The sequence below is a fragment of the Dermacentor albipictus genome, chromosome 1 (genome assembly GCF_038994185.2).
Source record: "Dermacentor albipictus isolate Rhodes 1998 colony chromosome 1, USDA_Dalb.pri_finalv2, whole genome shotgun sequence".
Taxonomy (NCBI): domain Eukaryota; kingdom Metazoa; phylum Arthropoda; class Arachnida; order Ixodida; family Ixodidae; genus Dermacentor; species Dermacentor albipictus.
Window position 1 is genome coordinate 256,285,641 of NC_091821.1, and position 21,742 is coordinate 256,307,382.

Below are 21,742 nucleotides of genomic sequence, written 5' to 3' on the forward strand. Positions count from 1 at the left end.
AAAACCTTACTGTTTTCACCAATAGTTGACGACATAAACGATTCATATCCAGAAAGCTGGATTGTGTTCGATAAGTTCGGCTCGTAAATTACGATAATGGGAAACATATTGGCATACACGAAGCGACGGAAATCCGAAATGCGTTCTCTGAGTCTGCGGGCATTCCACTGAAAAATAGCTGCTTTTCGGAGCTCATCCCTGAAAGACAGTGGCTGGGGAGCCATGATCTACTCAAGGGTTGCCAGCCCTAGATTTCGAGCGTCCAGTGCTTGAAGCGCACTTCTGGCTGACGGAGTGTGCATGTTCATTAGCAACACGCGATTGAGATTTATTAAAGGCCTCAGAAGAGCTATCACTTGCTCATTTGTCTTCCGCGACTCCTCGAATGCAGCGCCTTGCTGTACTGGGGGCGGCTTCAGCTGTGACTCTTCTGCCGGTCGTGTATGCTTAAGTAGCGGCCATTCCTTTGCGGAAAGAGATCTGGCAGTTTTCTCCCTTCCAACATCACTGTTTGGGGTGCTGGAAGCTTCGGCTGACGGTGCTGTTTGAGGAGTCGACTTTTCTTGAAAAGCTGATATTTTCCGACGTGAGGACCTTCGATGGTGACGTCGCCTTCGCCGGACTTTCTCAGCGGCCTCTTTGTTGGTAGAGTTGTCTCTCACCATTTGCTTGAGAATGGAGATCTCTTTCTTGATCTCGAGGCAATTTTTGGAAGAGGCGCAGTGATCAACTTGACAGTTAGGACACTCCAACGTGGTTGCGCTGCAGTTGTCTTCTGAGTGGGGTTCGGCGCACACTGTTCGGCGTGGGGTTCGGCGCACATTGTGGAATTTCCGCAAACACCCTTCACATGGTCAATCTTTTGACAGTTGAAGCATTGCATTGGTCTTGGAATAAATGGTCGAACCCCGTGGCGAAAGGGGCCAACCTTCACGTAAGAGAGAAGACAGCCACCTTTGAACGTTATCCTTACACAACGGGTGTTACCGAGGCGACCAACATGCACAATGACGCTGTGTCCACTTGCTGGTTTTATGAGAACTCGGAGGTCTGCGTTAGGTATTTCATTGTCAATGTCATAGATGACTCCTGTTATTGTGGCACCATTCGCTGGCACGATGGATCAGACATTGATGATACCCAGCTGCGTTACATGTTGTAGTGTATTCAGAGCACTCGGGTTCATCACATCGATTGCCAAGATGTTTCTCCAAGTGTTTATCCTGACATCCTTGATTTCATTCGGTAGGGTGTTATCTAGATACACGGAAAGGGCTTGCCTGTTGAGGACGCGTAGGTTGTCAATAGCATTCTGTGGCACAAACAGGATGTAGTGACGCCATTGCTGAGGCGCAGTTTTCACGGTGGTCCAACTTGATGCCAAATATGCATTCATAATTCTTGGTTTGGCCTTTCGGTACAGGACACGTCGAAAGCTGTCTTCTGAGGACTCGTCGCCTGACGCAGACGCTATACAATATTTCGTGTATGGGAAAGAGATATTGATACACGTGTTGCCAGTCGTATCACAATACAGATACAAGATACCTAAAGAGTATCTAAGGTAGTATCTAAGATACATGTATCTTCGATACTGCCCAGCACTGATCGGACGCAAACTCGCAGTACTAAGAGCAGCACAAAAACAAAATAATTCAGTGATCAGACCGAAACACAAATCAAACTGAAAACGCAATCAGAAGCTTCGCTAGGACGCTGCCATATCCCACATAACTGAAATATTTGTTCCAGGAATATGGTGTTGTTTGTTCGCGGTGGTTCGGCATTTCTCTCAACCATTCTTGTCCGCCTGAAGCTATGCAGTTCAAGAACAACGAGGTCGTATGACAGTGTTTTGTTTTGCAGCGAAGCTGTTCAGGGCTTCTTTCCTCAGGACCGTCTCTGTGTGTTAGCACAAAACTATCATCATCAGAAGTGGCCCCAGCACCGTCGTCTTCTTCCACAGCTGGTTCCTTGGCGCCCCACGGCCTTACCGCGCGTATGAATCGTGCGAGTGCTCCCGCGTTCGTCATCGTCATTAATCAATCAATTTATTTATTTATTAAGAAACACAAAGACGTAACCAATTTTATAGCGAAGCTGTTAAGAGCTAGTTCCCCCAGGTCCGTGTATAGACACACGACTCCCCATACGTGGGCCCATCCCGAAGATAGTGCAATGCCGGGCCGACCCGCCACGGAGGTGCAGTTCGCCATTGAGGGGCCCACATACGCAGCTTCGCTGGCCATCCTTCTTCAGAGTGGAAGGGCTCTGAGTTTTTGTTACGTAAAGGGGCTTGATAACGACTGGATTTATTTCATTCTTGTAATAACTTAATGCTCAGAGTGAGTGCGTGCGTGTGCGTGCGCGCGTGCGCGTGTTTGTGTGTGTGTCACTGGCTTGATCGCTTTGAACTGATCGTGTCCATCGATCACTGAGGATTGGCCGATGCCTGATCTTACGAACCGCTCTTGCGTGCGAGGTGCTTTAAAAATTAAATCGGGGGATTTAACATCCTGGAACTGCACATTGAGCTGTCGAGGAAGCCACACTGGAGCACTCCGTAAGAATTTTGACGATCTGGATCTCTTTACCACGCACTCAATGCACAGAATACTTTTATTTTGGACAGCATTTCTTTTATTTTGGGCAGCCGCGGATGGAAGTCGAACCCACTAGGCAGCAGCAGAATGTCATGGCCTTGGTCAGCCACCACGGTGAGGAGACCCGTTGATAATAAGGGCTCTGAAGTTGAAGCTCTGAACTTTCTACAGTTTAACCTCTCTAGTTTTCATAAAACATGATACGTCTGTCTTTTTTTGTAACTTACGTTGCATTCGCTGCACGAATTCCGGTAGCGTTTCCCGTTTCGAGTGGTTTCTTCAAGGTGACGTTTTAAAGCAGGCGCCCTTCGTTCTAAGAGCATGTGGCTTGCCATCTCGCTTTTGCCGCTAGCAGTTTCTCGTCTGTGAATTTGATGCATCAAAAGTTGTGCCGGAAAGCAGTATTCAAAAGCAATGCGCAATTGCACTGAAGTAAACGAACATATTCTAGATGCCTTTCTTATTAAACGCTAGTTTGTGTGAATAAATCTTTGCACATGTGCTGTTGCCACTGAACAAATCGAAGAAGATGTTGGTCCAAAGACGGAGGGTTGGGTTAATTGGTTCGACATTTAGGAATAGTAAAGGCATGGACCAAAGGGAACACTCGAGACCCACAGAGGCGCAGCGCCTATGTGTATCTTGAGTCTTCTATTTCGTCGCGCTGCTTTAGTTTGGTCACAAATTCTTTACACTAAACAACGTCATTCTTGTTTACTGTATATCACTGGTTCAGAAGTGAGCAACGTTCGAGCCTAAATAACGATGCGAAACGCGTTTGAGTTCGCGAGGTAGCAGCGGCGGGTGACGGTAGCGCAGCATCGGCTCCTGTAGCGGTCAGTTTCGTCACGAGCACGAAGGCGGTGTGTGGCGCTTGTCCAGGGAAGAGTGCTTATAGGAGAAGTGCACGGCGGCACAGAGAAGTACGACTCATATCCAAATACATTTAAGTACGACACAAACCTATATACACAGCAAATATGCCCTGCATCAGGAGTGGCTGCAATTTTCTCATGCGAACAATTCTAGCGTAAGTGGTTTTAGCGAATATCGGTCCCTTGGGTGCTATGCAGGATGCCGAGTCCCTCGCTCCCCCGAGCTTGCTCGATCACAATCGGTGAACAAAGATGGCGTGAAACGCGCGAGAGCAGCAGGCAATAAAATGTCGAGATAAAGCCACGTATGTTAACACGAGCGCACCCTGCGCACGCCGCTTCTCGTTGCAAACGCAGAATACTGGACAATGTTACGCGCCAGTGCCGCTTATTATTATCAACCTGATATCGCAATGCCGTTACTGTCTCACAATTTATCTACTCACTCGGTGCAAGCCGCTTGCCGCACGTTTCGGGGACGCATCACGGACGCGTCTCCTCTTTCGGGTATTAGCTGTCCACGCAATGTCGAATGCGAACAGTGCAGACGTGGTGCGTTCTCATGGCAACACCTTTCTTTCAAATGCGTTAAACGTAACATTTTAGAGCGCAGTTTGTAGGTGCCCGTTCCCTCGGCGAGCGGCGAAGTCCGTGGCGGCGGTGTAACCGAGCGAACGAGCACTCTGAAAAATGAAAGCGGACGTGGGGCGCAGCGGGGGATGAACGACGCGAGGAGAAAAGTGGAGAGGAGGGTGTAGCGAAACCATGAGGCGGAAAGCGAAGCAGGGTTTGGCGAAAGCGTGAGAAGAAAAGCCTAGTGTGGCGACGATGGATACGAGATGGCGCCATAGTAGCGCACTAGCCAGAGTAGCACACATATCGCACTAAGGTCCCTGAATAAAACTAAAAGGTAGCGACATTTCTTCTCGCCTGGCCTATTCTTCACCTGGCCTTCTTGCAGCTCACTCTTTCTTTCGTAGCTCGCCCTCACAGTTTGGTGGTTGGCTCGTAAGCGAGGTGGGACACTAAAATTCTTGTTGGATGTTTGTACACGAATTCTCATCGTATTTAAGGCTTGATAATTCTGTGCTGCGCTAAGAGCGATGATGAAACACTATGAAACGGCAGAAGCAGACGTTTTTTGTGCGTTTTGCGGCCCGTAACTGCGCGCTTGTTTTGTGGCTTCGGGTTGGCTGCCTGCTTCCAGTTATAAGAAGGCTTTCCAGGCTAGTTTGATGGACAAATTCCTTTTAATGTCGAGTACTAGCACAAAAAGAATTCTTTGTCTCGCCAATAATGTATACGTAATGTACACGACGTTTATATACGTGTCAGAGCTTTCTTTGAGTGTTGTCCACGGCCATGCATTGTACTCGTAGGCAAAAACACTGCCGCAGCTTGCACAGATCAACTGGCTTCGCGAATTATTTCTATTGCATTGCATGATTAGATACTTTATTTGGCTTCCTAAAGACACTTGCCCAGCGTGGAAAGGCTGCGATGAAGGTTTCCCCAGGTACACGCCAAAGGCGATGCGCTTGCGTGCGTGCAGCACTATGTAACTGCCGATTCAACAACTCGGATGTGTTTGCGCTGCGCGAAGTGCGTACGTGTGTACTTGCGTGTACCCAATCGACTGCCTCGTGTCTAGCTTGTGCTCGAGAGCAGCTCGGCGCTGAGTTAGCGAACGCTGCCGCTTGGAGGCACGCTAGACTCTCGAGAAAACTTGAAACCTTCACGCATTTTCCTAGCGCGAAGAAATGGAAGTTGTGACAGCAATTCGCCTTAGAGTGGGAGCAAACAAAACGACCTGTTGGCCCATAACAGAAGGGGTGAATTAAAGCTTATGGCTTTAATTGCCACCTGGATTACGGCGCTGGCAATAATCCATGTGGTATTAGTATCCAGAAGAGTATAACGGCGCAATGTTTAAACAGGCATTCGCTCGCAAGATTCGTGTAATATGAAAACTTGTACGTAAGTCTCTGTGAACGCAGGCACGAATGCGTGTGTTGCCAAATTTCCGAGGAGGACTGTGCACCTTACTTTCAATGCGATTTGAAAAAAAAAATGTAATTCCACTTGGGAACACACAACATCGATTGATATCGATCTAGCATGGCGTCATGAAGTACAAAGCAAACCCCTTTGTCTAACAAATTCAAGCATTATACATCAGAACAGGAAGTCAGTAGAACAATATATATATATATATATATATATATATATATATATATATATATATATATATATATATATATAAACGAGAAGGAAGGAGGTAAACCGAGGGTCCCGATTTTATTAGTCATATCATAAGAAGCCAACAAACATTGACACCAAGGACCACATAGGGGAAATTACTAGTGCCTAATAAATGAAATAAAGAAACGAAGTATTAATGGAAATTAAAGTGGATGAAAAAACAACTTGCCGCAGGTGGGAACCGAACCCACAACCTTCGCATTTCGCGTGCGATGCTCTACCAATTGAGCTACCGCGGCGCTGTTTTCCCATCCACTTTCTTGGGTATTTGTGTGTCCTAGTAGAATAGTAATAGTAATTCCCCCTATGTGGTCCTTGGTGTCACTGTTTGTTGGCTTCTTATGATATGACTATATATATATATATATATATATATATATATATATATATATATATATATATATATATAAACAAAATGGCAGGAACTCTTTGTCAAACCATCCCTGCGATGCATGCAAAACAATAAAATATGGGCGTAACAGTACCACAAGGACCTGTTTTGTATATCAAACGCAGGGTTTTTTTTGTTTTGTTTTCTCATCACAGATAAAAAATATGCGTGAGCAAAATACAATGTGATGACTTAAGACGAACGAAGAGGAATTACAATGATAATAAAGTACGTGCACATAAAAAAGTAAGCCATAATCGCAATTACTCGTTCGCACAAAGTCCCAAGGAAAACAATTGTTGCAGGATTATGACATGAAAACCAGCGAGTCATCATCCTGACGTCGGCAAGGCAAACACTCAGTCTTTTGGTGAGCATAGCCTTGCCATCTTCACTTCGGACGAATATTGTTTTTCATATATTTATAGAGCTTATTATTGTAATAATATGCAATGTTCAAGAACTACCATAAAACAATCGTAAATTTCACGTAATACGTAGTTGCTTGACTAAAACAAAGGATGAAAAGAAAAACATTGCGTAGAGTCCCAATTGATACTTCTCACACTGGGAATTTACGGCAATGGATTAAATATAGAATCTAGCCCCATTTGAAGTAACTTCTACTGCCACTTAGACCATATAGAACTGCAGGGTTGAAACGTGACAGGAACAGTTTATCTGGCTGAAAATCTTTCCAGCAGTCCCCACTCTCTGCCAGACCAAACTTAACGTGAAGGAGAGCTTGCAGTGTCTCATCCGGCATGCGCTTTCTCAAATCCTTCTTTGTCAACGAAACCTGGCTGAACACGCGTTGGACTAGTTCGAAAGAGGCTGCGCAAGTAGGCACAAAGCGAGCTCAGACAGCAGAAGGAACATCGGATTTCCGGCAATCTTTTTTGCATTCCTGATGCTTTTTGATGCTTGGTGATACTAGAGCAGAATATTTTGTTTTGATCGACAGTAGAGACTACTGAGCTTCGCTGAGCATGTACTTACATAAAGACTCGAACCGTCGCGTTTGTCGTTTAAAGCGACTTACGGGTTTTCGTAAGTTTACTGGGTAAATAAGTAACGCGGTGATTTACGGGAAAACGAAGCGATAGGCTTCGAAGAGCCCTTGATCAACATTGAAGGGCCAGGCGCGAAAATGACTCGCTACGACATGCGTGCGAATACTTGAGCTGTTGTGTTCAGTCGACAAAATAGTTTGCTTCATAGCAGCCGGCATGGAACATGTACTCTACAGCTGCCGGCCCCACCGCTTTTCTTACTGAACCACACGTGAACCGGCAGCAGATGGCGCCGAAACCAAAACAAAAAGAAGATGGCGCTGGAATGCCCTATAAATACGGCAGCCATGACTTAACGCCATCCTCCCTGCGCCGGCATTGATAAAAAAAAAAAGCCTTCTAGATTGCCTACATATCTTTGTACCAGCAATGAGGTTTGAGTTTTACGGCGGCCTTCCATAATTTTGGCAGTGCGGACTTGTCCTCGGAACTCAAAAGTCCTCCAAACAAAAATAGCCCAAATATAGCCATGTAGCCAACTCGGAATGTTTGCCGCCAACCTGCATAAGAAGTAGCCCAATTTGGCTATTAATAGCCCAATCTGGCAACCCTGTCTGAGTGTGCCGAGACGCGGAAAAGAAGGAAAATAGAGAAAAGGGCGCGCAAAATACCATGTGACGGCGCTCAACCAATCGGGAGACGCCGACCTTCTCTCCTGCCTCCTCGCAGCAGCGACAGCGGCAAGATAAAGGTATGTCGCCAGCTTTTAGTTTTATTCCGGGACCCAATAGCGCACGTAGGCTGGCAGGTCTGTCAGCGGCGGCTGCTGTGCGTCGCGCCCACGCGTCACCCGCGCGCTGGCTCTCGCGGTCTCCATATTAGCGAGGCAGTGGCGCCACACTTCGCTCCGTTTGCAACGTTCCGCATTAGACATTGTCCGCGCCAGCCAATATATCGCGAAATGAAAACACGTATAGAGAAGCAAGGTTTGGGTACGGGCTAGTTGGTATTCCATGGTATCAATCGTCACTTACAGCGCATACATAGAGGAGGGACAAAATAGGACGACGAAGACAAGCGGCGCCCAAACTTCAGCGCTTCAGCGCTTCAGCGCCCAATCTTCAGCGCTTGTCTTCGTCGTCCTTTTTTGTCCCTCGTCTATGTATGCGCTGTAAGTGACGATTGATACGTATAGAGCTTCACTCAAATTTCGCATCAGGGAGTATCGTAATCGTCGGTGAATTTTGTTCTATAACTTACTGGCACAGGTAATGAACTGGAAGTAAAGATAAATGAAAGAAGGCACCGATTGTTTGACCGTGTGACTCCTTATTTTTCGGCCGTATATGAGGTAACACACGAGTGATGATGACTCAACAATGAAACTTTAGGTAGGCCAATCAAACTGCAGACGTGCCGACGGTTGAATCTTATGTTTTGATATCATTAGCTCATTCATCCGAGGGTGTCACCACAGCGCGCGGAGATGCTGAACTTTGCTGAACTCCGGCGTTCTTGAATAGCACTCCTGTTCTCATGATTCGAGGGGGACGACCCAGTATCGATTACGAAAAAGCCAGCTGAGCATGTTGGCCATGTCGCAAGCGAGCAACAATTTCTGTCGTCTTGATTGTTTCCGTGTTTACCGCGACGGGCAAATGCGGTGAAATAACGACCGTACTGGACCAACCAATTGACAGAATTTCTCCGTATCACTCCGACGATGGCACCGCACTTAAGTTGTAACTTTATCAAAACTGAAGGTAGTTCCCAGCACGGTCGTTCGATCTTAGGGGAAACACCTTACTAGCATTCACTTCAATTATATGTTGGACCTGTTTTGGGAAATAATGTAGTCGATATGACGCCTGAAGGCTGGCCTGCATGAAGCTTCTTGGACTTGATCCACGTGCGTAGGTGTCCATTGGACGTTGTTTCTGAGGCCGCACCCGCAGCTTCGCGTAGACGCATGCTTTTTCTATGGCAGAGGAAAACGAAAAGAACACGCTACGCACGCGCTTCGAATCACATTTGCCAGTCACCCTCCTGCGCTGGGACCAGATAATTTAAATCCTAGTCATGTAGGGGGCACGCAAAGCGCGAGCTTGCAGAGTATTAGGTGCGCTCCTCAATCCAGTGCAGCAGGGCTGTAGCTTCTACATCATCATCATCATCATCATCATCATCATCATCATCATCAGCCTGGTTACGCCCACTGCAGGGCAAAGGCCTCTCCCATATTTCTCCAACAACCCCGGTCATGTACTAATTGTGGCCATGCCGTCCCTCCAAACTTCTTAATCTCATCCGCCCACCTAACTTTCTGCCGCCCCCTGCTACGCTTGCCTTCCCTTGGAATCCAGTCCGTAACCCTTAATGACCATCGGTTATCTTCCCTCCTCATTACATGTCCTGCCCATGCCCATTTCTTTTTCTTAATTTCAACTAAGATGTCATTAACTCGCGTTTGTTCCCTCTCCCAATCTGCTCTTTTCTTATCCCTTAACGTTACACCTATCATTCTTCTTTCCATAGCTCGTTGCGTCGTCCTCAATTTGAGTAGAACCCTTTTCGTAAGCCTCCAGGTTTCTGCCCCGTAGGTGAGTACTGGTAAGACACAGCTATTGACGTAGCTTCTACAGTTCCCGTCAAATGCCGTCGTACTATACATGTGGGCGAGCCTTGCCCATGGCTGTGTCGCAGCGTCCAAGTGGGCACCACGTGAAATTCCATGCAGAAGACGCCCCACGCGGAATTTTTTCGGAATGCCCAACGTATCATATATACGTATATGCTATGCTAAGTTTTATGCCTAAAAATGCTGATCTAGGCACGCGAAACCTAACACCAAGCCCATCGTTGCGCTCTTGATGTGCTGGACTGAAGTTTCAGCTGTGAATAGTTCAACAAACAAGTGTATAATTAATTACTGTAATAATCAGGGTATATGTCATAACACATGTCCTTGTTTTTTCCTTCCCCCAGTGTGTGTGTATATATATATATATATATATATATATATATATATATATATATATATATATATATATATATATATATATATATATATATATATATATATATATATTGTTTTTTTATTGGTTATCTTTTTCCACAAACGTACTCTCCGTGGCTGAAAGCATGGTTGAACAAATTGTTGCAATTTTCTTTCGTGCTGAACTGTGTTTTAGCATTACCGGGTTAACGAAGACGTGATGGAAGCCCAAAATGACAGTGGTTGTTTTAAATTTCTTTGAAATCGTAAGTCATGCATTCTGTAATGTAGCCAAATAAGGAGGCGATTACTGAATCAGTCTGCTGTACTAAAGACAGTGAGCAACTCTTCTGAGATCGCATGATATATGCCATTCTTCAACGCGCTCAGCTATCCTCTGGGTATGAAGAGACGTATGTATACTTGAACTGATACAATACAGTTTCATGTATCCTTTGGTCGGAGACGCCAACCAAAAAACTAATCAAACCAAAGATCAAACACTCGATTTTGCGCAGGCACCAATATTTATTTCCACTCACGGGCATTTCACAACAGTTTCAGAGGAAATGAAATGGTTCGCGATATTAACAGGGTGTCTCACGTAACTTCACTCAAACATTAAATATATGCCAATGCCACGCAGCTGGACCTAATCAAGGCAATGTTGTTTGCCGTCGCTTAGAGATAGATTATTTTTTGCATTCCACCTAATTACATAATTAGTCTGAATTATTTATCAGCTTCACAAATACTATAATTAGATGAAAAGCGTCAATGAGAAAATTGTAGAGCGACATTAAAAACTCCCGATACAGCTTTCTGTTGCTCAATACGTGCTACATAAAAGTGTTTTTCCGAGCGTGAGAGAAGCCCGCGAATGCACGCAAAGTGCCTCGAGCGGCCAATCGCGCGGACGGTCCCCACAATTTTACAGCTGCGAATTTGAACATATTCGCAATAAAAATGTATGAGACATGCGGACTCCAGGTGAGGTCACGATCCACAGTAACGCCTAAGAACCTATGAGCTTTCTTGTACAAACTGACTAGCCCTCGATAGACACCGGGTAGAAATACATCGCTTTTCGTGTAAATGCCACTAGCGCACATTTTACTTAACAAATCGTGAGACCTTGTCGGCGAAGGTATGCCGCTGTCACAGTTGCCGCTTTCTGTATTCTGGCGCGAACTTGTGGCCTTGTCACGACGGACGTCCAGATGCAAATATTAAATTAAATTAAATTATGGGGTTTTACGTGCCAAAACCACTTTCTGATTAAGAGGCACGCCGTAGTGGGAGACTACGGAATTTTAGACCACCTGGGGTCCTTTAATGTGCACCTAAATCTAAGTAGACGGGTGTTTTCGCATTTCTCCCCCATCGAAATGCAGCCGCCGTGGCCGGGATTCGATCCCGCGACCTCCGTGCCTAGCAGCCCAACACCATAACCACTAAGCAACCACGGCGGGTAGATGTAAATATCGTCAACGTAGAGCGAGATATTAGCTGTATGGGGTAGCATTTCGGCAAGCCCCACTAGAACGAGATTGAAAAGAGTGGGGCTCAACACTTCGCCTTGTGGGTCACCACGACTGGAGTTATATCTACTTGCCGGGCCATCCTCTGTAAGAACAAACACAGATCTTCGTGAGAGATAACTCCCACCCTACCTAAAGACGTGGCCTCCAAGTTCTGTAGCCTCAAGAGCTTGAAGAATGGATTAATGGGTTACGTCGTCATAGGCACCTTTTACATCTAAGAAGAATGCCACAGGGAGGCGCTTCATAGCTTTTTGTGGCAGCGCGGAGGTCACGAGATCAATGACGCTGCCAATTGAAGAACGTCCACGTCGAAAATCAACCATAGCCTCAGCATAAATGCTATAGTATTCGAGGTACCATTCCATACGTGTCAGCAACATCCTCTCCATGACCTTGCCTATGAAATTCAGAAGTGCAATCGGCCGGTACGATGCAAGGTCCAGCCGAGAATTCCCAGGCTTCAGTAGAGGCACCTGTCGGCTACACTTCCAACCAACGGGGACTATGCCGTCCCGCCAAGATTGATTGAATATATCCAGACGAAAACGTTGTGATGTTGAACTTAGGTGCCTTAAGGTAGCGTAGGTCACCCCATCGAGACCAGTTGATGACGATCGCCTGCACGCAGCCAAGGCTGCCTGCAGTTCTTCGATAGAGAAAGTAACTTCCATGCTTTAATATCTCGCGATGGGAACGCCATGCAGCGAGAAGTCAGCTAGCAGAACGAAGTCGCCAGTAACTTTCGCACGAAATTCTCCCGCGACCTCAAACTCTGGACAAGTTTGATGTGAAGGAATGGCGTTGTTGTGGAGGAGAGCGAAAACCCTGAAGACTTCTCCACATGGGCGATAACGGCTTGCGAGGGTTCAGCAATTCGCAGCTCTTCCATGGTTGGTCCTGAAGTTTGTTCATCTGACGCTGCACTTTCTTCTGAATGTGTCGGGCTTCCCTCAGGTCATAAATGGGCTTAGTAAGCCTATATCGTCTGTCGGTCCGCCCGCGGATTACCCAAAGCCTCTCCAATTCTTGGTCGAAATCTGTGCGCCTTGTAGCTGTAAACGTCCGCGTAGAAGCTCGCAGAGCTTGTATGATCATGTCTTGAAGGGGCTCGGGATTTTCATGTCCGCACATGTCCTCGATCGAAATTCGGCACGCTTGTCAGTTTATTTGTCTTGAGAGCACAGAGTAAAGAGGACTGTTAAGTCCTCTGATAGTCATGTACGTAAGAATATGGTCGCTACCATAAGTTTCAATGTCTGTGAGCCATCTAACTTTGGGACACAAACTATGCGACACAAGTCAAGCATCTGCTGTAAGTCACTTCTCGGAGATAAGTAGGGCTAAAAAATTAAATTATCGAGTTTTACGTGCCAAAACCACTTTCTGATTGCGAGGCACGCCGTAGTGGAGGACTCCGGAAAATTTGGCCACCTGGGGTTCTTTAACGCGCACCTAAATCTAAGTACACTGGTGTTTTCGCATTTCACCCCCATCTAAATGCGGCCGTCGTGGCCGGGATTCGATTCCACGAACTCGTGCTCAGCAGCCCAACACCAGATAAGTAGGGCTTCCATCTTTCAAAACTCTTAGTCCATGCTCGGCAGCGATATCCACAAGACTCGTGCCTCGTTGATTTGTCCTGAGGCTTCTCCAGAGTGGCTGATGGGCGTTAAAGTCACCCGCGGTCATCCAAGAGCCTGGAAGTTTTGTGAGTATGCCGTTTAGTCTCTGTCGGTCAAGTTGACGTGATGGGGATATGTAGGCGCGTATCAATGTGAATGAAATTTTCTTCTTTTTAACACGGATACACACGTATTAGTTATCGTTGTGAGGCTGCACTATTTGGTAAATAAACGTGAGATTCTTGTGGTTATACACAACTTGACTACGTTCAATGCATGATGAAGAAACAAATGATTCGTAGCCCGACAGCCAAGTTTTCTTTGAAAAATAATGTTCACAAATTATGATAATGGGGAGCTTGTTCTGAAAAAATTCGCAGTTCCACCGGAAAGGCGAAACACCGATTGCGATAGCAAATTAGTAGATAGCTGTACGAAGCAAGGATACTAGTTTTATCGGCCGCATAAACTTGTAAACCTTCACTTACTAGCTAAAATAACAATGATAGAAGGTGTAAGTGTGACTCATCGAGGACGTACAAAGAAAGAGACACATGAAGACAGCGCTGTCCTTGTGTCTGCTTCTTTCTACGTCTTTGTTCAGTCACGCTTACACATTCCATCATGGATTCAAACCAACTAGTCCATCAACGTGTTTTTACTAAATTATCCAGCACAGTGTCACGCTCGCACAGGTAAACATGAACACACATCGCTCGATGACAGCGGAAACTGTTAAAACGCTGGAGTTGGGAATCGCGGCAGCGGCCGCGAGCGAATTTACCTTCGTGTATCTGTCCTATGTAAAAAAATACTGAAAGATATCTATAGCGGCTCCACAGCCACCGTAGTCCTCCATAAAGAAAGCAACAAAATCTCAATAGAGAAAGGCGTCAGGCAGGGAGATACGATCTCTCCAATGCTATTCACAGCATGTTTACAGGAGGTATTCAGAGACCTGGATTGGGAAGAATTGGAGATAACAGTTAATGGAGAATACCTTAGTAACTTGCGATTCGCTGATGATATTGCCTTGCTTAGTAACTCAGGGGACCAACTGAAATGCATGCTCACTGACGTGGAGAGGCAAAGCCGAAGGGTGGGTTCTAAAAAATTAATCTGCAGAAAAACTAAAGTAAAGTTTAACAGTCTCGGAAGGGAACAACAGTTTACGATAGGTAGTGAGGCACTGGAAGTGGTAAGGGAATACATCTACTTAGGACAGGTAGTGATTGCGGATCCAGATCATGAGACTGAAATAATCAGAAGAATAAGAATGGGCTGGGGTGCGTTTGGCAGGCATTCTCAGATCATGAACAGCAGGTTGCCATTATCCCTCAAGAGAAAAGTATATAACAGCTGTGTCTTACCAATACTCGCGTACGGGGCAGAAACCTGTAGGCTTACGAAAAGGGTTCTACTAAAATTGAGGACGACGCAACGAGCTATGGAAAGAAGAATGATAGGTGTAACGTTATGGATAAGAAAAGAACAGATTGGGTGAGGGAACAAACGCGAATTAATGATATCTTAGTTGAAATCAAGAAAAAAGAAATGGACATGGGCAGGACATGTAATGAGGAGGGAAGATATCCGATGGTTATTAAGGGTTACGGACTGGATTCCAAGGGAAGGTAAGCGTAGCAGGGGGGCGGCAGGAAATTTAGGTGGGCGGATGAGATTAAGAAGTTTGCAGGGACAACATGGCCACAATTAGGACATGACCGGGGTTGTTGGAGAAGTATGGGAGAGGCATTTGCCCTGCACTGGGCGTAACCAGGCTGCTGCTGCTGCTGATGATGATCTGTCGCTTCAGCGCGTAGGAAACTTCTAAAGCACAGCGCATACGAAGCTACAGGCACTACTCGCGCTCTGTAAACATCGCAGATCGCTTTGAAGATGAGGCCTGCGCCGGCATGCACTTTAGCTACGTCGCAGAGCGCTTTCAAGACACACGAGCGCCGGCAACGCGTCCCTACGGCGTCCGCCAAAGACGTCTTGTACGGCGTCCACGATGCGTGTGGCCTGCGCGGTAGTAGACGCTGCGGTTGTCTCCACTCTGTACGGAGCAGCGGGCGGGAAGGACATCCAGGCACCGTAGCAGCCGCCGGAGAAGAACGCCCCTCCTCCCTCGCCTCACCTCCCTGCTTCGCGCGCAACAGGAGAGGGCACGCAACCGGGCCGCGTTCCTCGCTCGGGCACGCGAGATTGAACCGCTTTCGCCGGCTCACCCTCACACGCTTTCACTGATACGGAACCTCACGGCGACGGCGACGGCAGAAATGCGCCTGGAGTGCCCATATAATTGATATCCCAATAAAACAAAGTGCCGAAATTCTGACATCCGTGACTGCAGGCCTCTAGCGTTCAATTGAAGTATGCAAGCGCACTTAACTTGTTCCAGGCATAGCCGCAGTGGTTTTGGATGGCAAGCCATCTTGTTACTGTAGACCCGCAAGTTCTGGTTCAACAAAATCGAGGACTTGCAGTGCGCATTTAGCAGATGGCGTTTGCATATTATTGAGGAGGGCTGGGATAACACTCACCAGTGACCTCAGCATAGCAATGACCTGGACATCTTGCGAAGCTTGATTATCTGTTGTCGAAGTAGTGCTTGTTGGTAGTCGATTCTGTCGCTCGGCGGAGAATTGTGTCTGTAGTAGTGCAGGCCAAGCAGCGTCAGGTTATTTTTTCTGAGCCTCGATATTCTTCTGACCATGAAGCTGTAGGGTGCTTGGTTGTGGTGGCGGCGTAAGGGAACACTCTGGACGCAAAACAATGTTTCTTCCTTGAAAGCGCGCCGTCAACTGGAACGGCGTCTTTTTTTTCTTTTTCTTTTTCATTCCTTTATTTCAGCATTCAACTTTAGATGTACAAATGCTAGGACAGGAGCAAAAAGCCGCTATTTTAAGCGGCTTGACAAACGCCCCTGCCCCTACAGTATTTGGCAGCAGACAATTTGTGAACACTTTTCACGCAACAATACACGGGTACATAAAATATATCTTGAGAAACATGTCTAAGGAAATGATAACATGCGTTTTTGAAAACACACTATAACCAACATTTCTTTTTTACCAGCAATACATGCCTTCTCTTAACAGAAAAATATAGATTTATGTAACGTGGTGAAACAATACATTTTTCCATTACATAACAATATATAAAAGCACTCGTTTTCAAAAAAACAGTCGTTTTCGCTTCCTATCGTGACAAGCCGTCCTTCACCATTTGTATCAAGGTTCTCTCCTCCTTCTTGATTAGTGGGGAGACGTGTGATGAGGCATCATGATTTCCATTGCAGTTTCTGCATTTCCTGGTAGTCGCCTTGCAAGACTCTGCTGTTTGAGGTTCGGCGCAGCGCGGGCAAGCGGGCTTGTTGTTACACACGCCACTCACGTGGCCCATTCTCAGGAACGTGTGGCAGTGAAGGGGCCTCGGAATACAGGCTCGACTGACATGACGAAAAAACCAACCTTAAAGTGTTAAGGAAAACAGCCGCCTTTGAAGATCACCTTGACACAATGAGAGTTGCCTCATTATAAAATATAAAGACGCCAAATAAACGGACACACACAAGAGAAGAGAACGGGACAGGGCGCCACTCGCAACTGTTTTATTCGCAGAACGCAGGCACATAATACCGTCGGTCAACACATGCGTGAATGAAAGTTTGCTCTATGCGCATGTTTTGACCGACGTTGTATATGTGCCTGCGTTCTGCGAATAAAACAGTTGCGAGTGGCGCCCTGTCCCGTTCTCTTCTCTTGTGTGTGTCCGTTTATTTGTCGTCTTTATATTTTATAATGAACAGCTACCCACTAGCCCAACAGGAAGTGCTTTTAATATATGATGAGATCATAGGGAAATATTTAGCGCGTACAATCGACAAGGACAGAGCGAAAGGGGACACACGAGCGCTTACTCACAACTGTTTATTTTCGGAAAGTTACAGAACATAAATACCCCAGCTATCAGCGCTGAGCATGTGCAAGAAGAGTCGTCAGTATAAACAGAAACAGATTAAAAAGGTTCAACCAGTTTTTAAAAATGCAAATTCATTGTCAGTAATTGCAACTGATGGTTGGCTTATGCATTTTTCAGCACACTTTTTGATATGAAACGCTTCTGTAATTTCACGTGTGTGTGTGTGTGTGCGTGTGTGTGCGTGTGTGTGTGTGTGTGTGTGTGTGTGTGAGTGTGTGTGTGTGTGTGTGTGTGTGTGTGTGTGAGTGAGTGAGTGAGTGAGTGAGTGAGTGAGTGAGTGAGTGAGTGAGTGAGTGAGTGAGTGAGTGAGTGAGTGAGTGTGTGTGTGTGTGTGTGTGTGTGTGTGTGTGTGTGTGTGTGTGTGTGTGTGTGTGTGTGTGTGTGTGTGTGTGTGTGTGTGTGTGTGTGTGTGTGTGTGTGTGTGTGTGTGTGTGTGTGTGTGTGTGTGTGTGTGTGTGTGAGTGAGTGAGAGCGAGAGAGAGATCTCAATATTACGACCAGTGGTCACGAGGGCCCATATCCAATGGCACATATTGGCCTTCGTTTTACAGCGCAGCTGTTTACGCTAGGTACTGGCGGTTTGTGTGCGTAGGCAAAAAAGATGGCGGCCACCCCAGAGCTAAAATAGCTAAAACTTAAAGCAAAAACGTATCGGCGGGTATGCCCCAGCTGCGTTTAATCGCGAGACGTGTCCAAACGTATTATGAAAAAAAATGTAGCAATTAAAAAATTCAAACCGGAATAGAGACTCTTTAGTATGGATTGCGGTTTGGCGTCACGGGTTCTGTAGGCAAACCGCGTAACCTTAACTCAGTTCCCTTCCACCCGAGCAATAGGTAGGCCGCGTGCGGTGAGGACTGCGGAAGAACAGCGCGCCTACGAAGAACACCGTCGTGAACAGAAGCGGGAATGTGCGCGGCGACGGCGGGCGGCACGTAATACGGACGAGGATCGTGCCGCAAACGCCAAGCGTATGCACCTTTGTCTGAATTACCCGTACCGACACCACTCCCATCGTAATTATGGGCGATTACAGACGTATCTGGCATTTCTCTTGGAAAGGTTCGGCATTCAATGCTACACAAACATCAGTGCGCCCACGACACGTCATCGGTCGTGTATTGACTACACATTGGCCAAGAACCTTTGCAGAGTTGCCACAGAGCCGCTGGCCGTATATCATAGCGATTATGCGGCGATAGACACCTTGGGGATCAAAATAATAAATCCAAAAAAGCAGACAAAAGAACGTTCAACGTAAAAAAAAAATCGTTCATGGTGAAATCTGTAGCGCGCACAACAGATAAGGAAGCAGAGAAGGTGGACGCACGAGCGCTTAATCGAAACTGTTTATTTTTGGAAAGAGACAGAGCATGAATGAATGACATGAACCATGAATACTTACTAACTCGCCCAACTATCAGTTCTGCTGAAAAAAAAATCGTGAAAAAACGAAATTTATTGTGGTATGTGTCTTGTATTTGCAATCAACACATTTGTTATCAACGTATTTATCACCATATATACAGCTCTGCTGGTCATTCACCTTCAAAGAGTGGGATGACTCTGAATTTTTTAGTCTATACTATCTCCGGTATCGGTCCGAGGTAAGAGGCTAGAAACCCGATACGGCAGAGTGGTGGCAACTCGCTAAGAAAGACTCCCTCCCAAGTACTGACCGAGCCCAATGCTGCTTAGCTTCGGGGATGGGACGAGAACCGGCGAATTCAGCATGGTATAGCCGATGGCAGTAAGAAAGACTGTCTTTGAAACCTTTATAAGTGGCGATAACTTCTGAAAGGGTAGCTCGAGCTTTTTGTGAGGGAAAGAGGGCCAGGTGGTGATCTCGAATGCAGAAATAATGTCGTACGTGCGCCCTGAGACAATAAACAGAGATGTGTGTTGTGATTGGAGGCTCTGGCAAGCACGACTGTTGCAGAAGTTACCGAAAATAAGCACAAAGTAACCCCAGGAGCCAAATATATCTATAAAGAGTTCTATATTTGCGCACAAAATTAAGACTATTGTCATGCCTTAAAAGAGCAGAAAGTTGATCTCAAGGGTTGCTGCAAAAGGGCTTGCTGCCATCTCAGCACAGATTCTTTTGCATATGCAGACGCCTGACAATGGACACCGAAGTGTGCCATGCAATTAAAAGGAAAAAAAAAGGCTTCATACGCTACTCTCTAGTACTGCGTGTGTGGCTTCATTCTCTACAGGATTTTCTTCCGTAGTCTGGACGAAGAATTTACGATCTCTAAAAAACTCAGACATTCAATTTCAGTGTCCTAGAAATGTAATTTGCCCATTCAATCTAATCTTCACCTTTAGTGTGTCTTTATGCCTTCTTGTTCTTCGTTCGACACCCCATCCATGTTCTCCTCTCCTCACAACGGCTCGAACTTGCCGACATAGTTATAGTATACCGAGCCAACGCGACACGCATTCATTACATCGGAGGAGTATGAAAGGATAAAAAAAATTGACATAAAGCTAGGTACCTTGGAAAAATGTACACGTATATTTCTGAGCTATGAATATGGAAACCCAATGTGTGTTCCTTTCCACGGCTGCTGACTGTCTCGGTAGCGAAATTGGTCGTTGAAATAATACGCAGGAGAGACACGTTTATGACAGTCGAACTGTCACTGGGACGTGGGCAGGCTTTTGTCTTTCTATCTTTCTTTTTTCTACCAATGGAAGCGTTGCTCTCTATGTGCATGTACGAAATATATTCCCTATACCCCGAGCACAATCACGTGTACATAGAAAGATACCATGCCTGAGTATTTACTCTGTGTACTACTGGAAATGGCAGGGGCAACAAACAAATATTCAAGACCAGCAATCATCAACCATAAATTGCGCGATTCACAATTCTATATACTTTCTGGTTCACTACATCAGCAGAAGATGAGAAAAAAAATGTTTTTTTTTTTTGTAATAGAGATGTGTATTTGTATTGATACTAAATCCGCACTTACACTGCTAAGAAAAAAAGGAGAATACACCCCGAATTCAGCTTGAGTGCACGAAACCACCAGAGCAAAAAAAAAAAAAAGCGTTCAACATTATGCTATAATATTTCAATGCGCATGGAAATCCAATGCAAATCCAATGCCCATGGAAATACAAGGGCTCGCGCAACTGCAAGAAAGACGCCCCATATGAATGATAAAGCATACTCGTTCTCTAATTCACTCAGCGATGTGCAACGGCTTTTGAGGAAAGCTCTCTTTCGACTTGGACAATAGCGGCTAGTTTGATCAGCATCCCTGTGGTCATATTGTGTAAATATTTTTTTTTTAATTTTTTCGCTCTTCCTTATTGACTCGTACCCCGGTGCGATTCCCGAATCAGCAATCGGCCAGTTGGACGATAAGTTAGTAGTCGAATACAAAAATTCTTCCAAAATACTGCTACAGAGCCCTCTCAAGGACTTCCTTATTATATTAATGCAGCTCATAATTATTGGCTTATCGTGTGAAGTACACATTTCCAAGGCAGATGAGTTGTTTCTAGCCAGTATAGTAAAGAATGAATGTATAATTGTTCTAATTATTTATTGCGTAGGCTTTGTACGTCGGACGAAGTTCTTACGAAGACAATCCCATTGTAAAAACATTTGCTTAAGCGACATTCCTTTTTCTACCACTGTTCATCACTTCGCATTAATAATAAAGCAGCAGGCCCTACCACCACGCATCTCATTACCTTTGGGATTCCTTGAGATGTAGCGAAGGCAAAGGAAATATCTTGAAATTGGACTTGTAGAGTTATTTTTTTTATTCTGAGTGTTATTAGACAAGTTCAGTCTTGTGATAATAATTCTATTTAACAGTTCCAAGTACCAATGTTGGCTGTATACGAGCTCATTGCTTGATTTATGTGTGATGTGCACAATGATATGTACGTATGTTGCAAGAAAATTGTAATGATAAGTTATGTTTGAACGCTCTAAATACAGTTCATAGACTTCCCTACAGATGTCTGTACTGTAGTTCTGATGGCACTATTTCTCACCTACCTTCACCTTTTAAAGCCTGAACATGGTGTAGAGAGAGAGAGAGAGAGATGTAGAGCAAAGGAAGGGAGGTTAACCAGATATCAATCTCCGGTTTGATACCTTACACTGGGGATGGGAGATAGGGGTTAGAAAGAGGACAGAGAGGAAAACGTTAAACAAAGCACGCACAGACGGAGGCACACACAGACAAAATTCGTTCCAGTTAAAGACGTTCACTAAAGCCGGTAGATCACAAAAAGCGCAATAGTGCTTGCACGGCCTTCTGTGATGGTAGGCCCTTTCGATGGTGTAAAATTCTTTTTTACGATAGCGGTTGGTCGTCCAGCTGGTCAAGTTCGTGGCGAAAGCATTCCCTCTGTGGTCTGTACTGCGGGAAGGTGCACAAAATATGGTCAATCGATTCTTCATGGCCGCAGTGGTCAC

The 21,742-nt window shown here is 45.7% G+C and overlaps 1 non-coding gene across 1 annotated transcript; it reads right to left on the reverse strand.

Annotated features, from left to right (window-relative positions):
* Positions 1–5,906: 5,906 nt before the first annotated feature.
* Positions 5,907–5,979, reverse strand: TRNAS-CGA (transfer RNA serine (anticodon CGA)). Its single transcript has one exon. It is a non-coding gene; the product is annotated as a tRNA-Ser (tRNA).
* Positions 5,980–21,742: the final 15,763 nt, after the last annotated feature.